The 24,009-nt window shown below is 37.0% G+C and overlaps 1 protein-coding gene across 2 annotated transcripts in view; it reads right to left on the bottom strand.

Moving 5' to 3' along the window:
* The window catches only part of MICU2 (mitochondrial calcium uptake 2), a 137,239-nt gene that overhangs the window by 96,884 nt on the left and 16,346 nt on the right, over positions 1–24,009 (bottom strand). The window contains exon 1 of one of the 2 annotated variants that reach the window (XM_065730107.1): positions 8,561–8,582. The exons of the other annotated variant lie outside the window; for it this stretch is intronic. The gene's annotated coding sequence lies outside the window, so the exon portion shown is untranslated. Of the gene's footprint in view, positions 1–8,560; positions 8,583–24,009 lie in introns of those variants that run through there. 2 annotated transcript variants of the gene reach the window in all.

A 24,009-nucleotide genomic window follows, 5' to 3' on the forward strand; every position in this document is an offset into this window, starting at 1 on the left:
CTAAATATCATAACCTCAGATGCAAAACTCTTAAGAATACTTACTAGGCTCCTATCCAAAAGGACTGAAGAATATAAATCACAGAATTACAGGCATAGGTGAAATGACAGAGATGAACAGAGATGCTTGCTCTCTGCAATGATGAAAAAAATGATCTCAAAGCCAAAATAAATAAAAGGTCATAGAAAGGAATGTTATGGGTAAGTTCTTATGTATTCAGGGTCACAATCTGAAAGCAGAAAATGGTGACATCAAAGCAGGAGAAAGCAAAATTTTACTCAATTGAATAAATTGTGGTATAATATTTGTACAAAAGATTCTGCTTTTAAAACCAGCAGAGGCTTTTTTTTTTTAATCTTAAATGGATCATTTTGATTTAAACAAAGAAAACCTAGCCTTTTTGTTAACATTCTCAACAGGAAAGACAGGCTCAGAAGGTGAAACAACTGCTCCACCCTATCCTCAGTTCTTTAAGTGCCTCCTTTATGTCAGACATGCTAACAGGACAATACTGCAATTCTAGGGGAAGATCCTTCCTTTTTTTCTCAGCAAGCTCAGGTAAGAAAATACCAGCATACACACGCTGTTATAGATAAATATATCATTATTAGGAAAAAATCATTTTTCAGAAAGAGTGCTAAGGTAGTGGAGTCACTACCTGGAGGTGCTCAACAACTGTTTAGATCTGCTTAGATCAAATTGTTTCCAAAATGCCTTTTTTCTTGTCTACTCCCCTGATTTTGATTTCTTCAGAAATTACTTAAGAAAATACTACTATATGTCAACCATACAATTGTACATACCTAGAACCTTACGAGGATCAAATGCATCCATACCCAAATAAACTTTTACTGCTCTTTCTCTACCACTGAATCTGAAATGCACATTTCTCATGCACTTTATCAGTAGAGTTATAAAAAAGAAGACAAAAAAAAGGCAAGGAAAACTATCTTAATAAAAATCTGAATGTAACCTATAGGCATTAAATTTCACTTATCAAATCTACAGCTGTGTGAACTGGTGGCAAAAGGCATGTTGAATCACAACTAGTAAGAGCACTGAGCCTCTGCAATCAGCCTCTTCAAGCACACACCATCAATTCTAGGGATGAAAGTTAACTGTGACTTCCTCAAGAACAAATACTATCATGCCTTACACTGAGTGAGGATGGAAGCCCCCAGCATTCAATACAATCACCTAAGTACATTTGATTTGCATCTATCATCACCTTTCAATGCGAACAGATTTGTATGAGAACAGCAGCCACTAACCTAACAGCTTTCTCAAACTTCCACATAGAACAAGAGTAATCATCATTAGGGACAAAAGAGCTTTAAAGACCCTAAACCTGCCTTATGCCATTTTCAGATGATAACATCCCCATACATTCTCTAACATAATTACAGTAAAATATTGAAAAAGAATAATTTATCCATTATTCTACATTCACCTCCACATAACAACCATTGTAAAAAAAAAGAGTTAAACTACATATTTGGATTAATCTTATATACACATTGTTTTATTTTAACATTGACTGAGGCTGAATATGTGGGAACCAGTTCTCCTTTCATGTTAAGGCACTTCCTCTGTTCTCAGCAAGTTATAGTACCTCAGCAGAGGAAAATGAGAATGGAAATAATCAGTACTGAAAGAGTACAATACTACCATACTATGTAGGTACAAATTTAGGACAAAATCATTAGAAAATTTGACAGCTGTATATTCAGAGACATATATAAAAATAATAATAATAAAAAGGTCATATATATATAATATATAATATATATTATATATATATATATATGACCTTTTTTTCTTTTTTTCCCTGAACAGCAGAAGTAATCTCAAGGTATCAAGGTACACTCTAAAACAAAACAGAAAATCCTTCACTCAGAAAACAGAAAATAGCTCTACTCGAAATCAAGCAAAGAAGTTCAATTTCTATATATCTAATGTAGACAGAAATCTCACAAACTCATTTACTTCAGAGAGAAAAATTAAGAAAAAATTCTTTTTAATTTTCTTTCCTTTTTTTTTTTTTTTCTTCACAGCATGATGAATTTGGGCAATTAACTGGAAAAAAACAGAAGTCATACAAACGCACCAGACACTTGGATATGAATTTGACACAAAGAATTGCAGAGCAATGGTATCTGGAGATGTGCTCCATGTCCTTCTGTGCTTCTGTCTTCCAGGTGAAAACTGAGCCTGAGCAAGAACCTCTACTGAGACAGATCTAGGAAAGTATTAAATTATTATACTGTAGAAGGGAAAGAGGAAAGCAAATAATGATTAGAAACATTGAAAGGGAAATACCAACCCTAAGCTAGAGCAATGTTTTCATGACTATAGACTGCAGGCTTCAGAAAATTTAGCACTGATTTTGCTAGCTGCACAGGAGTTTTCAACTTGTTATGAGAGAGTGGTGCCAGTAACTCCAAAATTGTGTTAATACTTAACAAGCACTGGCACATCAAGAATAGTGACAATTGTTAACATGTATCTGAGCCCAAAAAACAGATTTAAACAAGTCTGTCTGGGAATGCTTAACTCACAGTGTTAGAGGAATGAAAAAGATAATGAACTAAACCATTTGGAGCACAGATCTACCACTTGACTTAGCAGACAAGTACAGGTCAAATATTTTCATTCCACTGCAGATAGAAAACGCAGCTTAAAAGCTACAAATCAAATTAAAAAGTGGGTCTCAATGGGGAAAAAAGAATTAAAAAAAGAGGAAAACAAAAAGCCTTTAAGTAACTGATCAGCATGTAGCACACTTAGGGTTCTCCTGGAGATACCGTTTTCTTATTTCTGAGACTGGATGGCAAATACCCATCTCTGTGTCACTAACAAAATATTATCCAAAATGATCAGAATGCATTTAAAGGACAGAGTGGTTTTGAAGATGAGGTAGAAAAAAATGTATGCTTTTGGCACCTGTTGACTATACATAGTGCATAAGGTTGTCTGAATTCTTGAAATATTAAGGCTGCAGAAATCCTGTAGTGATGTGGAAAATCTACAAGCACCTACAGTTGTAAGCACCAGGTCACTGCACTATTACTGAATTTCTCCTAGAAGTTGTATTTCTGGAACATTCTCTGTGCTTTTTGGAATTATACTAAATCCCACTCAGCCTCAAAAATAAGATGTGAAATTACTTCAGTGGCATCATATCAAAAAGTATCACTTTTCACTTAAATCTTCTGAAGCTAATTTAAAGTACTGACAGCATGGGCAAAAGTTTAAATACAGTTTGGGGATTTGCCCTTTTTTTTTATTTTTTATTTTTTTAATATCTCACATAGGCTTCCAGAAATTCTAGCCATCTATTTTAGCTTACGAAATGTGACCTTTGAAATTAAATACTTACATAACTGGTTTTGTTACAAGAAGACCATTCCTTCTACAGCAGAAATGCTACAGACTTGGCCAATCCTCTTCCCCAGTATAGCCAACAGCAATTCCTGGAGAGGGGTATGACGGTGGGAGAAAGAGAGCCATGTAATAGAGTAGGGATGATGCTGGGCTGGGAAGAAGGAATCCCTCGCTTCTGAATGAACAAACATCATCAGAAGGGAAACTGAAGCCCCTGACTCAAACAGAAAGGAAATGCATGAATCAAAAGTGCAATCCTCCCCACCAGGGAGTTTGTCCTCCAAGGTTGAACTCATGGAAAAAAAGCTTAATCAACTGAAAAGACAAGAGAAAAGAAAGGGACAGATTCAAGCATTATAATATAAGCAAACATCCTTGTAAGGATCTAACAGAAGACAGGACACATCCAGGAGGCAGAAAGCCACCTCGTGCCACAGGGCATCACTGCCATGTAACCACTCTGCAGTGTTCTGAGAATTTCATGAACACTGCATGCTCAAATTTCAAGTAAAAAAGCAGGAGACACTGAAAAAAAGAGTGAAAACCTATTCAGGTCAAGATAAAAATAAGGGTTTTTTTATTTTATTTTGTTTCATGCATTTTCGTGTATGTGAGGAAAATGAGCTTGGGCAAGTGCTTTGCACTGCTGGAGCAGTCAGTTCTCACAATGCACATAATGGATTTACAACCTCAAATGTGTAATGCAGCCAAGTAAAAGGTGCTCTGGCAGGGGATTTCACATCCCATCAAATGACAACTGTGAACTTCACAGCAGAGATTAAACCCACGCCTCAGTAGCCAACCATACGGTAGTTTTATTAAAGACACAGATAATTTAGCATATCTAAAAATACAGTAACTATTCCTAAAGAGGGAAGTTTAAGAAATGATACCTGTATAGATACATAGATACATAGTAAATCAGCACTCTTCTTTGACTCAACAGACCTCTTCAGCTTCTCTGCAACACAGACAATGAATTATTTATTTTTAAGTATTCACACTGTGTGACAGAAAGATGGTTACAAAATAGGTTTCACCACTGAGAAGTTGATGTCTCATGTAGAAACATCATAAAACAAAAACAGGAATCAACTAAATAAAATTAACAGCAATTTGTTCCATAACAGTTTAAAATATGGATGAGACTACCAATTATGCAGCTGTTGAACAGAACAACTCATTAAATAATTAAAACTGGATGATTAATTTTCTAGTTTTGATGTAATTTACTTGTATAACATGTAAGCATCTCTGATTTATAATCAGGGTAGAAACTCATTTTGTGAGTTAGTTGCATTTTACTAGAACTATTACTCTGCTTCTCGCTGCAAGTGTTTTATAAGCACTTAGCTCATGATTATTTTCAAGTACCGGGAATGGCAAACTGACTGCAACACTCACATAAAAAGGAAGCAACATGCACACTCCTTTCAAATAGTTCTTGGGAAAAAAAAAAAATCAGGGAGGTTTGAAGTGGGATGTGTCTGTAATGCAATTCTATTATACAGGGACAAGAAAACATAAGACAGCCTCTCATTCATGCAGGACAAATAGCTGTGCCAAAAGCACAAATTACACCTAATTACAGGGTATAACTCTGTCATCTTTCTTTCTATAACCTAGCCGTTTACACACTTTGATTTTTGACTTCCATTTGGGTTTATTAACATCAAAGCTTTGTCATCACTTATCTGTTTCTGCAGACTTTTTTACCTGAGGCAATAAATAAAAACTTCTTTGCATTTCAGCTTCTCAGATGCAGGAAAGGTTTAGTCTACATTGTTCTTATGTTTCATGCTTATTAAACTTCTGTATGTTGTTGTAAAGTGTATTGCCCTCGGCATATCGATCCTAAATGCACTATAATTAAACCTACTCTCATTGCATCTAAATGCATTAGCACTATCCTATGATAAATTTTGTTCTTATTGTTAATGCTATCTTTCATGTAATTTCAATGTCTTAAATAGAAGTGTAATAGACAACTTAGCTTAATGCATTGTTTAGCTTTTTGTCAAACAAAATGGCAATGAATTTTTAATTAAGCTACACAGGGCTTTTTTCTGTATATACAGATTACAGCAAAAAAAAAAAAAAAAAAAAAACGTATAAAAAGACCACCCCGATGGAATGGAGAAAGTAAAGTTAGTATTAGAAGAATAAAATAATCTTGACAGCAATGTTGAAGAGTTCCTCTTAAAGCTGAAATCCGAAAAAGGTGAGTGACAGACTTCTGCCTGAATGCTAACAAGCACTAACAGATAGTCTAAAACTGAAGACATCTACTGCTAAAATGCAACTTCCTAGTTGAGCATTAAAAAAATGTTTCAAAATAAAATGTCACTTGATTCACATATATTATGTCTGAATTCATTCTAATCCAATATGGGTAAGAATCTTCCTGAAAGAAAAAAGATTTTACAGATGGAACAAACTTTTCTTTTTTGGTTATCATGAAGAAAAAAGTTTCCTTACTTTTCCTTCTCAAGGAAGATCAATTAAAGCAGAGTAGTACATACATGACTGCTGAAGCAATCCAGCCTCAGATCAAATATGTCATCTGTACCTGTACGTATTATTCCAACAATACTCCCAAGTATGGGAGAAACTATAGCTACAAGTGTGTTTAATCAGCTTGTCAAAGATCTGTGATGATAATAATTCAAAACCCCATCAAATGTTTCACTGCTCCATAAATCTGACATTTCGAAAGTTATTTCTAAGATCTCTTTGGAGTCCTTCTTGAAGTATGAGCCCTTATATTACTTATCATGGTTACTACTGGCACAAGAGATTATTTCTTTACTTTTCCTGCAACAGCCTTTCACATATTAGAACACCTATGTCTTCTCCTCTGCAGGCTGAAGAACTGAAAGTGGTTTACTCTTTTTCCAGTGGATGTTTTCTACCCTTCTGATCACCCTTGCAGCCTTTGTCCAGGCTCTGAGGAGTCCAAGTCCTTCCTGAAAGGTGACTCCTCACACGGAGTCCACTGCTCCAGCAGAGTCCCCCATAATACTGAATTGAGGATAAGGTTGACTCTGCTCATTTTACTGGCTACACTCTTATCTATAGATTCCAGAGGAAGGGGCACCCTTTGATCAGTAGTACAGTGCTATCAAATCAAAATAATGCAAATTTTTTCTGGAGGACTGCTATGATTTACCGGAAGTAAATGCTTCCTCACCTCCACTGAGTTTCATCTATTGGTTTGCAGATTGTTCTTCCAATTTTTCAGGATCATTTTGAAATGTGATCTTGTTCTCTGTTACTGCCCTTCTCAGTTTTGTGCTATCTGCACAATGACTCCAACTACTCTCTGTCATCAAGTTCATGAGGTAAAAAACAGAAAGAAGAACCAGACTCTAGGCATATTTCCAAAGAAACCTTACTGAACATATCTTTTCATTTTGAGAGAAAGTCGTTAACAATTAATAGCAAAACTACTCCAACCATTTTTGCACTTAGTGTAGAGTGGTTTCTCCTAGATCACATTTATTTACATCACTTGTGAAAATATCACAGAAGACTAATTAAAGCCTTTCACTAAAGTCATAACACGTGGCAGCTACACTTCTGTTCTATTAGCAGGTTCTACTATATTATCATAGAGAAATCAAACTAGTTTGTCATTATTTATTCTTGACAAGCCCACACTGGCAATTATTCATCTTTTCAATACCTTGTAGATACATAAGAACAGTTTGACAAACCATTTTTCTCAATATTAAGATTACTGCACCCACTGCCCCGACTCCACCCTCTCCTTTGACAACTGGTGCATTTATTCAATCCATCCTGCACCATTCCTCAAAGATCAAGTTGCTATTAGATGACTTAGAAAATGATCTGGCTAACACAAGTAGTAAATGTTGGCAGTGCTGCTTCAAATGAGTTAATATGGCTTTATCCATTTCATATCACTTAGGAACCAAATGGGAAAAATCTCAAAAAAAAAAGGAATGCTTATAAGCTAAAACTTATGCAAAGAAGAAAATATTTGTCTATGAATCCTCAATAAAATCACTGTAACAACAATGCATTAGTCTGACACCATCTAAAAATGGTAAACTTTGTGCTTTTCTACATCTTTATTTCTAACAGCTTTTTCCACTGAAATTTGCTGTGAAAACCATAATATGTGAAAGCAATGAAGTAGGATCACAGCCACCTGCAACACTTTTCCCACTGAAGTTTCAGCATTGGTTGTCAGGTGATAATGGCATTCTGATACAAGCATATCCAGATCCAAACTCTGCTTTAACTTCAAAGGTGCTCATACACCTACAGACATTCTGCTGTAAATACATACAGTAAATGTTATAATCTAAAAACTGAAGACAATTTTCTTCTTTTTTTTTTAGCCAGAAAATGTTTCATTTCAGAATTTCATATATGCAACACCAGTCTTTTCTTTGTCTTTTATCGAAAACGAAACCAAACAAAAATTCTTACACATTTCTTTTATTAAGAACAATTATAGCTTTAAAAATGTTAACAGGACCAGAGATAAATGAAGCTTAAAATAAGGTGGCCCCAAACAACATGAAATTCTGGAGCAGTCTTCCAATTAAGAGATTATGAAAACAAAAGACACAATGGGTTAAAATGGAGGCAGAGCAATTTGTGACTTGAATTATACATGATACATTTGTCTGCTACAGAAGGGTTTTAGATTTGAGGCCCCAGAGGACTCTAGCTAGCCTTGAGGTTCCTAAATATCTACTGCTCTTCCTGAATTGTTTTGCACTTCCCACCATTCCTCTTCCAAGTCTGTGCCACATGCCCAAACAATAATTTTACCATGTATCACTTTCTTTACCTGATCCAGTAGTTCTACTCATTTTTTCTTGCTCTGTGCTTTGGCCTATAAAAATGGCAAGTCTCTTTTGAAACTGATACAGTGCCCTTTCATTAAGATCACAGACATCCACTCCACAAACAGATGTTCCAGCTGAAGGAGGCAGTTTCCCTTCCCTCCTTTTCACTGTTCATTACCGTTTTATCACCAGTGATGCATGCTAAAGCAGTCAGTTTTGCCTGAAGCGGGACTGGGAACATTCACATGGCTTGGCTGTGGGGAGCAATAGTCAGCTGATGAATAGCAGAAAATGATTAAGAGTGGTGATATCTTCTACAAACTTAGTTCAGAAGACTAAGCTTGCCCGCTTACCTAACTTCTATGTTGTCCTTGCATTCTGCCATTTGTGTACCACTCATCTATTTCCTTATGACTTCTTCCATCAGGGAAGACCAGAAGAGGCATTTTAATGTATTTTTTCTCAACCTTTCTATGTATTTCTTGTTCTTAGTTCATACTGGACCTGCTGTCCTGGAATCCAGAAGTCATTTCACTTGACATTTAGTTGGGACAGGTCCACCAAAGAGTCACTTTCCTGACTGTTTTCCAATAACCGAAGAGATCCAAACCCTCATTATCGACACCAATGACTTTGTGATTCTGTTATATCTTTACTTGCCTTTTCTGAAATGTAGAAAGATAAAATGTCACCAGAATACATCTCATAAGTTCATAAGTTCATAAGGTTGGAAAGGACCTATAAGATCATCTAGTCCAACCATCCTCCTATCACTATCTCTACCCAACTACTAAATCAAATCCCTTAGCACCTCATCTAAACGCTTCTTGAACAGCGCTAGGGATGAAAATTTTTAATCTCTCTGACCATCTTCCATAACCTGCACTAGCCTCACTTCATAACTGGAGAGAAATTTGGTATGATAATTTGTTTTTCCCCAACACACGATACAATGCTTTTTTCCACTTTGTATCATGTATGCTGCTCACATTTCATACAAATACATTGGATTCTGTACTTGAGATTCACCCAACTCGCTGAAATGCTTTCCTGGCCAGCACTCAGCATATTTATTCAGGCTGTATTATAGCTACTTTGCTGAACATTATAAATTCAAGCTTTTGTGCCAGCAGGAATTAAACAACAGATATTCTGACTAAGCGTATGGATATCTGATTGTGTTCACACATGAGCTATTGAAACCACAAACACTTGAGGTTAATTCTGGAACTCACTCAAAAAACACACAAAAAAAGAACCCACCAAACAATCCAGCATGTAAAGTTCGAAGATAAGCTACAAGGTGGATTACATCTTGTGAAATGTATCTAGGGCTCAATCTATTTCTCCCCACTGAAAAGATTACAGAGTAATTTATTTTAGTGTAGTTATTTCCTAGAAAATTATTAAAGCTTCTTTATTTTGATGGGCAATCTACAGGCATAGCAAGACAAAATTAGAAGACTCAGAAAGGTGCCCAATTGGGAAGGGATTAGACATGACAACAACTAAGAAATAAACTGATACTGTAAGAAAAATGATGATGGCTTTCTCACACTCTCCAGCAAGGAAACAAAAAACTACAAGGGGTTTAAGATGGTAATATGCACTCTGCTCTTCTCTCCTGTGCCTTGCAGAAATAATTTAAGATGGGTAATATTGAAAAAGATAATCAGTGTAACTGCTTGAAGTGCTAAAATTGTTAGAAGATCAGAAGCTTCAAGTGTACTAGCAGCCCAGGCCAAGAAACCTGAAATGTGAAGATTCCTGCACATCAGTTGATCATAACACATAACATGGATTTTAGATGTGTTACATCACAAATAGCCTAACAACCATGCATGTGCATTTGCAACCACAACAGTTGGAACTATGGAACAAAGGGAGTGTGTGCCTCTGCCTCTCTGACACAGTGCACGAGAGCCAATGGGAGCTTTGATTTTCCCATATCTGACAAAGTATAGTGCTACCATATGTGAAAATCATTAACATAGCCACTTGCTGGGTCATCAGGAACCAAGAGCATGGGCCAATCTGAGGACAAAATTGCTTTTAATCCCTTGTGAGATTAAAATGCAACACCCTGTGCAAAATTACAAACATGTTCTTTGTAAAAAACTATGTACTGATTTCCTTTATGACAAAAACCACAGTTGCCTTGAAGGACTTAAACCCAGCTGTCTGTGTGTGTCTGTGCCTACATGAACACACAAGCACATGTATACACGCCAAGTACTACATATAAGCAGTTATATACAACATTCTGACAACTGGAGAATAATGGCTCTAGTATAAACAGTCACTTTATGAAGTACACAATGTCAAGTAGTTTGTGTTTACTCTTCAGTATGATAGGAAATTTAAAAGATGCTATTTAAAAATATTTGCCTGCTTTCAGCCTACCCCTTGAAACACAGCAGTAAATTTGATGAGAAATAAAAATTGTGTAATAAAGTGCAGAAAAAGAGAGGTTATATTCCTATTACTACTTTATAACTGACACTTGGCAAAAACATCCTTCAATTTTAGATAGACTGTATGTGTACTGATTTGACATGCATAAATAAGCAAACTGCAGAATTTTTTCACTCTTTTGCTGAAGGGAACCAAAACATAAGTCCCAGACAATTTGTACTTCAGCATTATTTCAAGCTTAGAACAGAAATATAGCTCCCAGCATCACTAAACACACCATCCCACAGAGATCTCCTTGCACAGTGGTCTGCAGCGTCCTCTCCACCATAGGAGCAGGCAACTTGTGTATTCTGAGCTGCTACAAAACTGCTATAATCTTACACTTCAAACTTGTAAACCTATAGACTTAGATACAACTTTCTCCAAAAATACATACACTGAATATGGTGTACGTGCAAGAAAATGTACTTGAAACATAACTTTTGTTGAGTCATCTGTACACAATGGCTGAGATTTTGGAGAACAGCCACAGCAATGACAACAGAGTAAATCATAGAATATCCCAAGTTGGAAAATACCCACAAGGATTACTGAGTCCAACCCCTGGCTCCACACAGGACCACCCAAAATCCAACCCCTTCGGCTGAGAGCGCTGTCCAAATGCTCCCTGAGCTCCGGCACTCGGGGCCATGCCCCCTGCCCTGTGCATCCTGCTCCATGCCCACCGCCCTGTGGTGCAGACCCTGTCCCTAACCCCCAGCTGCCCCTCCCCTGACACAGCTCCATGCCGTTCCCTCGGGCCCTGTCGCTGTCACACAGAGCAGAGCTCAGCGCTGCCCCTCCGCTCCCTGTGAGGAGGGAACTGCTGGCACATAAGATCAGCAATGGCAACAGCAATTCCAAAAGCCATAAAGAAAGGAAAGTCAAGTGGAAAAAAAAAGAATTCAGTAAGGAACGAAATAAGCCAAATTATGACGACAGAAAAATACATGAACATTAATACACCATAAAACTTACAGTTTTAGATGACAAACGTTGAAATTTCTCAGATCGTAACCCTTAACAGCAACTTGAATATAGCTAGGTCCTACAACTCAGATAATTCTGGCAAAAATATGGTGCATACCAGAATGCAATAAGAACAAGGAAATTTGAGAGAGAATTTCAAGTGCTACACTTCAATTAGGGCAACCAAGAATAACAGTGGAACTCATCTTACTATTTTATTTCAAGTTCCAGAAAAAGAAGTCTACAATCTAATACAACTGTAATGAGAGCTTAAGAGACCTTCTATTATATTAACAAAATCCAACTGACAACTGTGTTTAAGGAGATAATGGAGGAATACTGCCTGTACAAATTAAGAACAACTTAGACAACAGCAAGTTTTCTCTAAGAGTTTGGATAAAATTTGTATATTAAATGAAAGATTAAAAATAACAGAATTTTCCACAGCAAAGAAAAGCAGAGCTCCTGTGCATCTGACATTCCCAAGTTACCTGCTGAGATCTAATCATATTTTTCATCTCTCCACTTATGCTTGCACTTCTGCAAGTCTGGAATTGCCTGAGACGAATTGTTTTTGCCTATACATATTTTCTGTTCAGGTTTTATTTTCATGTCTGTAACCATAATTCTATTCTTTCTAAATCTGTGTTCTGAATAGCCGGAACATTAGTGCTGAAATAATGACTACCTGTTGATTCTGTAATCCTAAATGTTATCATTCCACATTGAGACAATTACATTGCAAAAACCTAACCCAAACCCCACAGGACTAGACATAGTCCAACAACGCTGTCAAGTTTGGAATGCTGAATAGCATTCTAACATAAGTACTGTGAAATGGGAATCTTTACAAGTTCCTTCCAACTCAAATGATTCCATGATTCTATGAAATGGGAACACCATCTGATGACAACAGCAGCAGCTCAAAGTATTCCCACCTCTTACCAGTATGTGCTGCTTTACTTACAACAAATGGAGTGTTAAAAGAACATGCATTCATAAAACTGTTGCCTCTTGCTAATTTAGAAAATAACAGCAGTGCCATCTTACCCACAGGGTTTTAAGTGTATGAATTAAAGTTCTGAAACTATACAGCAGAGAATGCATGTCAAATAAAAGATTGTGAGGAAATTAATAATTACACGTTCAAAATTGTTTTAAAGACTTTGCACAATAAGTATGAAATGTTCTGATTCAATGAATGTTTTCTCTGTTCTATTGGGAATAGTAAATGTTATGAGCATGGTGGAGGTGCGCAGTAGGATTTTATGGCTATTACATTAACGCTGAAGTTTTAACTTTTGTCATGCACATTCTGGGAGCTCCATTTCAAACATCCATTCTTCAGAGATGCTGGTGTTTTACAATTCTTTCCTCACTGGGATAATTGCCTTTAGTCTCATTTGTAACTTAAACCTTCATCTCTTTGCCTTGTGCCCTCCTCTCAGGATCCCAAGCTCTACCATTTCATGGTCTATACAGTCTAACTGCTTACAGCCTTCACATCTTCAACCACTTCTTCCTGTCTGCAAGTATGAAGTCTAGCAGAGCATCTTCCCTGGTTGGCTTTTCAGTCACCAGTCAAGAGGTTACCTCCTAGGTACTGGAAGGTTTCTATTATGTCTCCTTGAAACTGCCTCTTAAACCTCACCATGGCTGAAGCCCAGGTTGCTCACCTCCTTCTCACAGTGGTGGTATTACAGTCCCTAGACATCTTGATGGCTCTCCACTGAACTCTTTCCAGCTAGTTGATGCCACTCATACACTGGAGGGCCCAAAACTGGAAGTGGTGTTCTACATATGACCTAAAGGATGCTAAGTTAAGGGGTTAAGGGGGATAAATCTTTTATTTTCTCAAGTCTATTGCCTTTGCTTCTGTTAATACAATCCAGGATACTGATAGCTCTTTTTGCTGCCACCTGCAAGCAGCCTTTTCAGGCTGCTTTCCACCAAAACCCTCAGATTCTTACTACAGTTACTCCTCAGTTTGTACTGCTGCAAGGAATTATTCATTTGAAGGTATAGGACTTTGCATTTCTTTTCTGAATTTCATAAGGTTCCTGGCCCGTAGCTCCAGCCTAATGTTGGTCTTGGCCCTTCAGTATATACTGGTCCCCTTAATATGATGTTACCTGCCAGCTTGATAGAAAGTGAACTCTGCCACCTCCTCTGGTTCATTGATAAATATATTAAATAGGATGGGTCCCAAGACAGACCTCTACAGTACTCAACTTTCACTGGCCCCCACAACAAGCATGGCTCATTAGCCATTACCCTCTGAGGATGATCTTTCAAGAAGTCTAAACAACTTAATGAGTAAACGAGAAGACGATTAGAGGCTATAATAAAATGTCCTAATAACTCAGAAGATGGAAGACAACAAATGAGACATGGCAATTTCAGTGTGAAAACGAAGCAGTTCATACTGACAAGTGACACTGCATATTTTTCAACACTTGTACATGTTTTTCAACACCAGTACACACTCTAAAAGATGCAGCCTCAAAATAAGAATGTTAATTTCTATTAATTACCAAAATGAGTTCAAATGGAAACAGTAATAAAGAAATAATTAGACCAGACACATCCTCCAGATCAGAGATACAGCAAATCAGGCTGAGCAAATACAGTGACAAATTCAAGGAGGGACTTTGTCTGGTTGTGGGAGCACAGCAACACAACAGGTTGAAAACACAGCTAGGAGCTTGTTAGGTAGGACCACTTTTTCCACAGGAAACTGTGACTTGAAAAAGTCATTTGAATATTGATATTTATTAAAGATGCAAGATGAAGCACAGTACTAATGAAAACAGCATCATCAAACAGCCAATTGTCTTATCTGGCAAACTAACTTTATTTGCATGCCTCTGCTGAAAGTGCAAGTGGTTTTCATTTTCTAGTACTCACGTACAAATGAAGGTGAAAAACTGTGGTTGCAGCTAGTATGCTGATACCTTTAGGTATCCACCACAGCAGGCTACTAGTGTCTTGCAAAGGTAGACTTCCAGTAAATAGCTGTCAACAAGTCTATGCATGACTGAAGTCAAATTACAAATAGCAAAGTAACAGGTTTTTGAACTCAATGCCAGCAAAATATCATGTATCTAATCCATGAAAGAATTACAGACCTCAAGACTGCTATTATTTTATTATCCATGCCATTCACTTTTTGGTCTGCTTCACAGTTTTGTTTGAACTTACTAATCAATGGCGCCTACAATTGGTACTCCACCAATAACACGTCTCTGTATACACAGACAAGGAAATGATTTTATATTGAAATGATCTATTCATTATTTTTACAATCACAGACAAGAAATATCCAGCAATGTTACTAGCATAAATATACACACCTTCAGTAGCAAGCAACACAGGTTAAGTCCTATGAAATCTTTGTATCCAGTTTTTGCAGTCGTTCATCATCTGCAGGTCTTTTTTTTTTTTTTTTGTCAGTGAGAAAAGGTACACATGACAAACTGCTTTCAAAGAGTAAAAGCTTTTGCCTTAAAATAAACAGACTGAAACCTTAGCCAACATACCAGACAAACAAAGTACAACCCCAATTTCACATCTGATGCTCTGCATAAGGAAGGTCTTTCTTCTCCACCAACTCAATCCAACCTAACCCAACCACATTACTGCTGCTCCTTGCCTTTTGCAATGGCAAGCTGCACCTAGTTTGGCCATCTTTCTACCACACCAGTTTCAAGTGTTGTAATTTCTCTCGTAATTAAATTGCAACCATCTATATGTATCTATATTTAAATTCTTAAAAAAGAATTACCTGAAAAGTTCCAGCATGTGCTACACTGAAAACTAACCTTTTCTTAAAAACCTAAGAGACAGAAAACAATCTCTTCTGATGCACTAAGAGGTATTTGATCAAGAAACACGAGAGAATTGTGGTATTAATACAATACAGACGTTGATATCATACATATTAATTCTTCCACGTTAAATTTTCCATCTCTTAAAGATTTTACATGGGTGAGGAACAGGCTTAGATAAATAACAAATCATTTCATAATTTTCAATTAAATACTTCATCTGCTAAGCAGAACAGCTTGGAAAAAATTGTACATTTTTTCTTAAAATACCCAAACAACCAACATACAAATCTATTAATGTTTTCATAAATAATTTTACAGGTAATATCAGCAAAGCCTGATATTATTTGTGACCTTAAATCAAAAACTACGAAATAGATTTCTGGACCAAAACCCCATTCAAAATAATTCAGATAAAAGCCCAGATCAAGAAAAGCCAGCACCCCACTGATTTTCCTGGGTAGCACATTACTTCCAGGACCATAGGCAGAGCCCAAGTATGAAATGATCACAAGGGAAAGATTTGAAGAACACGTGACACGGACGATTAATAATAAGTAATGAAGACTATGTGAATGGTCTGTGAGTGGCCCAGCTAAGCCAGGGTTAGTGTGTCAGACAATGGCATCTTCCCTCACAACTGCTACATGCCATTGCATCACACAGTAAAGCTAATAAATATCAGTAATCATCAGACCCTATCCTTTTTCAGATACAGATATTAAGTATAGACACATACAAACTGAGTAAATCAGGGAAAGAAAACTTAAACACTGAAATGAAAATATGCACGACATTATAAAAACTCACTTTTTTTTTTAATTTTAGAAGCATAGCATACTTAAATTTTGAAAAAAATGGCAATTCTACTATCCAAAAAAATTAGAAGTATACTACAGACAAAGCACCTCTAGATGTTCAATACACAGTTAAGGGTAGGAACACAGTATCCCCAGATAAAAACTGCCATACCCAGCAGTACCCAAGGAGTGCAATTACCTTAGAACTGAAAGTACCTTGTCCTGACAAGCAGCCCAAAACTCATTTCACCAACACAACACCAGCAAGCATGATAACTGCTGCTGCACAGTGCTGGCCATTGCTAAGCTGGGTCACACTTTTGTTTTCTCCTTGGTTAGAAGAAAGCATAAAAAGGAAGGCAATTAGCTGGGCTGAGCAATAAACCGAGCAATTTACAGGTAATTATAAAGTACACATTCTTATGGTCACGATGTTGGATAGAATAGTCATTCTGATTACAACTGGTATGTATAATAGCATTTGAAAGCATTATTTAAATAAAGTTTAGCTCAACTCTTTCATTGTATTTTTGCTGTTTGGCATCTCTAACCTTGCAGGTCACACATCAATTAAGCAACCACTTATTAAATCCATTTTTCTTGAAGTAATTTTTAACCAGGGTTTTCTAAGCTATTATTTTTTCTACTTCAAAAGGCTTAACACTGGAGATCAGAAGCTTAGTGATGCCACTCCCACATCAGCTAGCAATGTCCATTTTTTACAATGATTTCAAAGATCAGAAAGGAACTTCTTAATTACAGCTCTGAATTTGAATATCAAACTACAGAAAGTAAGATACAATGTCCACATTTAAAAATATGTTTGCTTCTAGCCTTTCCTCAGATACAAATGTTATTAGCTATTCAATTCAAACAGCAGTGGAGCAAGCATTTCATGTGTTTGTTAAAGGGCTTTTTTTACCCTCAGAAAGACCTGGTTTGGGCACAAAACTGAACTTGAGATTCCATCTAGAAGCTGTTTTCTCTTTCCTTTCCACTCACACCATTAACACTCACTATAAGGTAAAATATTTATAGTCAAATCTAATCACAAAATAAAACAGAATTCCAGAAGTTTTTAGAATTAGGAATTGCATGGGAGTTCTTTTGAACAACTAGTGTATGTGCATAGATAAAAGAGTAAATTATTAATGCAAGCTTTATTTCAATTAAGGATTGAGTCAAATGCAGCCTACAAAGAAACCAACGCATCAGTTTTTCCATATCCTGTTCTTGAAATTAAACCAATTTAACATTTTAATTAGCAAAAACCTTTAAAGAAAGCTATAAAATTTGATATTAGGCAATGCAAATTACAGCCCTTGCAATTTTATTCATTAATTATTCTAATTACTTCCATAGCTAATGTTATTCTAAATATTAATTCCTTAAAAGAAAATGGCTTCAAGCTAGTCATTAAATCTCCCACTGAGGGAAGCCCGAGCCATCTTTAATATAGCAGGTAAAAAATCCTAATAAGTTACAGAAGGCCACTGAACAGGACGTGTGCAATTCCTTTCCATGTCAACACAATTAAACTAACTCTTAACAACTGACACTCCTCTGCAGTTAATATTTTGTGTATAGCTTTTACTATATATGTATTGAATATTTTGCATCTACGTACTACACAGACTCCGATTCTTGTCTTTTGTGATTTTGTATACTTTCAGAGCAGTAAATCACATAATGCTTCAATTATGCTGGCACAATACTATCTGAGCAAATTAATTACACGATTTTTTAAAACGTGTTAATTGCTTTGGTTACAACACGTCCAACATATTTTGCCTCTTTAAAATAATACAAAGCTATGCTACTTTTTGTAGAAAGACAAAAATTCCATTATTTCTAACCTATTTCTTGTAGCTTTTTCTGCCCTTGTTTCAGATCAGGATACTTCTCTTTACCCTTCCTCAAACAAATACCTGTTTAAAAACAAAATTCACAGAATAAAAAGAGACTGGAAACTCAGAGCAGGAAACCAATGTGTCTAGGGATGCTTCCTAAAGGAACGAAGAAGCAAAATGGAAGAAAGAATTAGAAAATTTTTACCTGGGAATGGAGACCAGTAGGTCAGAAGTTGCAGTGGGTCATTCTTTTCACTCTAAGCTACAGAAGAGCACCAACATAAAATTAAGATACTTTCTTATCTTTACTTTGATAGAATTATGGAATGAAGAGATAACAGTTGACAAAGAGAAGATGAAAAGCTATTTCTTTGAATATACATTTTTCAATATAAACACAACTGCCCTAGATTTAGATTTATATTAATTTCTCTTTAGAGACCCACGAATCAAAGTGCTTGGGAAGGCACAGTGAAAGCTACTGGAACAGCATAAAGAACTGAAACAGAAGAGCTCCACTCAAACTACAAAACTGTATTATTGGAAGCAGAGGACCTCGTCAAAACTAAATGTGACTCTGCTGCTTGGACAACAGATTGTCTAGTGTATTTCATACATATGTTTGTTCTCCATAATTTGAGTATGGCTCCTCATATTTAACAGATGAGCTTAACGTCATTTCTCCTAAATGTGTGAAATACAAAGAGAGTTAGACAAGGGCTTTAATCAAGGAACAAAGTGTTTAAAGTTTGTCAAAATACTATATTTAAAAGATGCCTCTCCACTATTATGGTAAGCAGCTCTAACCATCACCAGGGTATAAGCTGGCAGCAGCTGTGAACAGCTATTTAGGTCCCAGGCTTAAATAGCTTTGTTCCAGAAGCATGGAGAACGTGAAATGACAACCTCAAATTAAACAAGTTTTTTGGACCTTTGCTTCTATTACAGCAAGGTATTAGGAATGGCGGAGGACAGACTTCAGTTCACAATTCCTTCCTATGTACTTTCAACCATCCAGTGACCACAGTTTTTCACATGCACAACTGGAGACTGTATCACATAGCACTGAACTAAGCAGGTCTTCTTAAGGAGGCAGGAAAAAGGAAAGGTAAATCAAACAGTTTAATTTAACAAGCTTAGCTAGCAGCAGTACATCTTTGAAAAAGGATTAATTGCTGGGAACACATCAGAAAAACAAGTTATTTTAAAGATAGATTTTGGCCAATTAGACCCTTAAAAATGATGTTTTTAACTCTTAAATAAAATACAGGTCACTTTATATTTTGTAGGCACAACACCTCAATGAAGTGCAGGTCACAGTTACCTTGGGCATACTAATAGCTCTAAGATTAATTCCAGCCCAGCTTGACATTAAAGATTAACATGAAGCTTCTTGTTACAAAACAGCCTTTGAACAATGAAAAGTAATCATAGCTACTAGAACAACAGATTGCTACTACAAGCTGTAATATTATAAACATTTATGGTTTTGTTAAATACTTTCCTAACATTTTTGTTCTAGAAATGGGTTTGCACACAACCAAACATGTAAAGCTACAGCCTATACATTCACACTTGCTCTGCCCACCCCATCTAGCAAGTGGACAAATATCCCTGGGAGTCAAAGATGACCTCAGAGGAATTCATTACATAAAATGGTGTTCGTTTGTTGCAAAGCAGTTTGAAGTAACTCATGCCTCTGGGCACAGGAAGTAGGAGGCCAATGCTTCTGGTGTCAGAACAGCTTTGCTTCCTCTCCAGCCTCCCATGACCTGAGGCCACTTGAACCTCTTGGCATGACATAGCACCAAACTCTGCAGATGATGCACAAAAGAAACTTCAAAATTTCTGAATGTCTTTAAAGTTTTTATTCTTTTTATTATTACGAGAGATAAAAGAGAGTGTATGCTTACTTCACATTGACTTTAAATGGCCATGAAAATGGAAAATATGTAGAAAAATAGGCTTGTGAGCAAAACGGGAATCATGCTCCTCCAAGTCTGGAGGAGGTAAGCTCTCATTTTGGATACTTTCAGAGAGTGAGTTCTGCTGTAGCACTTCACTTATCACTGTTGACTCCCCATCACACAGATGACTTCCACTGATAAAGAATTCCTCTTTCCTTTTCTTTGTGCTCACTAAAATGGCTCACTGAATTTTTCCTCCACATTCCCTATAAGGTAGCAAATAGTTGCAGTATCAGATTAAGTTGCTAACATGATAGAGAATTTACAAAGAAATCCTACTACCACTCGATTTTGCACACTAAAACTAACAGCATTTATAAATTAAAACTGTAGATTAAAAAGCCATCTTCTTACAACAATTTGTGTACAATTTAGAAAAGAAACAATATTCAAATACAAGAGCAAGTTGAAAATGCCTGCAAAGTATATTCAAACACAGCTACCTGTTTAGAAGTCAAATGCTGGCTTGAACTGAAAAAATGACTGCTCAGGAGCTGCAGTGGTAATGGCATCGGCTAAGCCACATGTCCAGCCCCTGGCTGAGCAGGCTGCAGGAAGATGAATTACACAGAAGGCTCAATACACTTTGGGAAGGGATTGCACTTAATGCCCCGGAATGTGCCTCACTGAATGCCTGTGTAAAGCAACATTGGCTGGAATCCAAGCAGATCCATTACGTTCCCTTTATACATCAACTCACCACATGCCTCGGTGACACCGCAGATATGCCTTTCCTCCTCCCCTTTATTTTTAACTTGAGTATCTTTAACACAATTGAGATGCATACTTCAGGCTATACCATTAAGGAGGATTTTAAACCCAGTTTAGCACTTTGTAAATTATTGTTATCTCTCCACCTCTAATCTAATATTGTACTCAAAAACAGGCAAATTAAAGTAATGATATAATTCACACAGATGCTTACATGAGTCGAGGTGAACCAACTGTACTTTCATACACCGTTATCTGTGTATGAACCTTTCAGATAGAATCATAGGGGTTGGAAGGGACCTCAAGAGATCGAGTCCAACCCCCCTGCCAAAGAAGGTTCCCTACACCAGGTAGGTAGTTTTCAGATGCTCCATAAAAACAACTATTCTGTCTCTTAAGTCCCTGAAGACAGTCTTTCTTTTGGAAGTTCTTTGCAAAATCACAAATGTTATCATACACTTCCTTTAAAACTTCATTATTTTCTTCAGGAGCATTTGCTGTATCCTTTATTTATCTCTTTATTATATGCTTGCCTTTCACAGAATTGTGCATTTACAACAGATAAAACAGAGAAGCTAAACATTTACTTTCAGAAAACAACAACCACAAAAAAAAAAAAGTCAGAAAAACCCACAAAGACATTTCCAAAAAGCTTCTTTCTTTTTAATAAGTAAGACTTCATATATGTTTGATCTTAACTCCTAAGGTTTCTGGACTGCAGAAAACAAATATCAGTTTCAGTACTTCTCAGAAATTTCCTTGTTTTTGTTCAACAAACTAACTAACTAATAAAAACATTTGAATTTCATCCTTGAACACCTCCTAACTTTTAGCCTTGGGAAGCATAAAATCTGATTGTTCAAAAAAAACCATCAAAATAATACGCACTGTCTTAAACAAAGAATGTTCATACTCAGTCTGTACAATTTTAAGGTATGATCTCTGATTATTGAACATTTATGACAGCTACACCACCATCCAATGAAGATCAGCTTTGACTCCTTAAAACATTTTTTCAGCACTGATAGGTTAGTTACGTGATAGGTAAATTGTTTATAAATATATAAAGATATTTTTTTATAACAATAATTTAATTGTTTATTTGTCAGGCATGTCATGAACACTTACTTTGGAAAATACAAATGCATTACACTATTTCATGAACTTATTGCATATAATAACATTTGTAAGATGAATGACATCACGGGATACTTTATGCATCCACCAGTTCAAAAAGCAGCAGAACAAACTCTGGAGGGCAGCAGATCCACTTTCTCCTCCCTTGCTTCCTTTACTACAGAAGTACTACTTCAAATAGAAAGATTACAGGATCAAAATGGAATAACGGATATTTTCTCTGTAAAACTAGAAGAGGCTTTTATGGGCTGTCTATACTTGGAAGTTTCTCACATTTGGCAAAATATCTGAATGTGACAAGTCATTCAGCTAATATAAAGACATGAGTGTTGCAAACCTGTTATCTTCATTTTCTTATGAAGCTATCTGTGGACTCCGCTCCTTGAATAGTATGGTCTCCTATTCATCGACAGATGCACATCTCATAACAGCCTGAACACACTGCTGGTATCCTCTTATCTGTTTATTCAAGGTTTTCTGACAGAAAAGGCACAGTTTACAGCTCCTGTAGTACCAGCAGGGCAATTTTTCTTCAAAAACCTCAGCTTTTAAATTCGCCTTTACTTCAGATTTAAGGGCTTGTGTGGTAACCAAAAGTCTGTGGAATCTTCCAAGTTCCAGCATCTTGCCTGATAGAGGATACTGCCTCTATCTCTGCAGTTTTGCCAACATCCACAGGGTTAGTAAATGGCTGTGAGCATCTCTCAAGCTTGAAGCAATGGGAAACCTGACCATTTGGTGCTAAGTAACAGCACAGGTGTGAGTTCCAGGATGACAAGAAACACATTTTGCACGAAGTAAGCACACTCCAAAGAACTGCAAGAAACTTTTAAATCCACTTGTGCTGGTCTAGCAGTTAGATCAATCAGATATTTTCAATGGCTAGAAATGGATTTGCAAAGCATGAATTTGAAGAGATGACATGTTGTGTCAAGAGGTCTCCGATACTGACTGAAACCAGTCAGGGCCAAATAACTGCACATTCACACCATTGTGGTGAAGCAGCAAACAGCGTTTATAGTCTGCAAGCACTCGCTTATATGCGTTGTGTGTCCACGCCCTCAAGCATGTGCAGCATTCTATTGGGCATGGCATCGACAACGTGGCGCTTCCTGTTGACCCGCCATGTTGCCAGAAACAACGCACTGGGGAGGGGCCCTATCGTGTCACATCCGATATTATCCCGCTGACGCCTATTCCTGTCGCGTCACATCGTGAGATCTCGCACATCGCCTAATACAACATCTCCCCCTCCCTATGCACAGAAAAGCCTTGCCCCGTTACATCCCGATTAGTTCGCTTTGCATTATAGTCTACCTACTGATTGATAGTGCACGAAGCGCCTTTCAATTGTTGTGTTTATCACCTTCTGCAGACATCTCTAGATGCCGTCTATCAAACAGGCTACAACAGCTATGATTATAAGTATTGCCTTGAAAGCTAAATAAAGGCGGTCTCTATTTTCTTCTACAATTTCCCACATAATCTATGATACTCTATTCGTTGGTCAAAAGCCCTATCCAATGTTCGCTACAAGCAGTTTTGGATACAACTGAGCATGCAAGGTACAATTGCTACTATTAAAAGAACTGTGATCAAAGCTAAGCCAAGCCCCTTAACTATAGGAATTAGCCAAGTACCCCAATTCCCAAAAAGGTTCCGTAGCCAGTCGCTGAATGGATCTTCTTGTACTGCTACCTTCTCAGCATGCGACTTCAACCATTCCAATTTCTTATGTTTAGACTCTGAATGATAGCTCAAATTGAAGCAACACATCCCTTCAATATCCTGACATCCATGGCCCTGGGCTAGTAACAAAAAATCTATAGCGGCTCTATTCTGTAGTACTGTGTGTCGTACTCCGTCCACATCTACCAATAGTTCTGTTAGTAACTGTGAAGTTACATTCGGCTGCTCTACTGACCAGCAGGCTAGATGCTCGATTTCTTTCAGTGCGTGCACTGTTCCTATTGGGGGTATTAACGAGGAAAACACACATGCTGTGAGATCCCACAGCTTGACCTCAACATCACATTCTTCAGTCAGGAGTTGAACCAATCTCCTGCGCTGCTTTTGTGAAGTTATGT

This window comes from Cyrtonyx montezumae, unplaced genomic scaffold (assembly GCF_038088225.1).
Source record: "Cyrtonyx montezumae isolate F1298 unplaced genomic scaffold, pur_monq_1.0 scaffold_12, whole genome shotgun sequence".
In the NCBI taxonomy this organism is placed as follows: domain Eukaryota; kingdom Metazoa; phylum Chordata; class Aves; order Galliformes; family Odontophoridae; genus Cyrtonyx; species Cyrtonyx montezumae.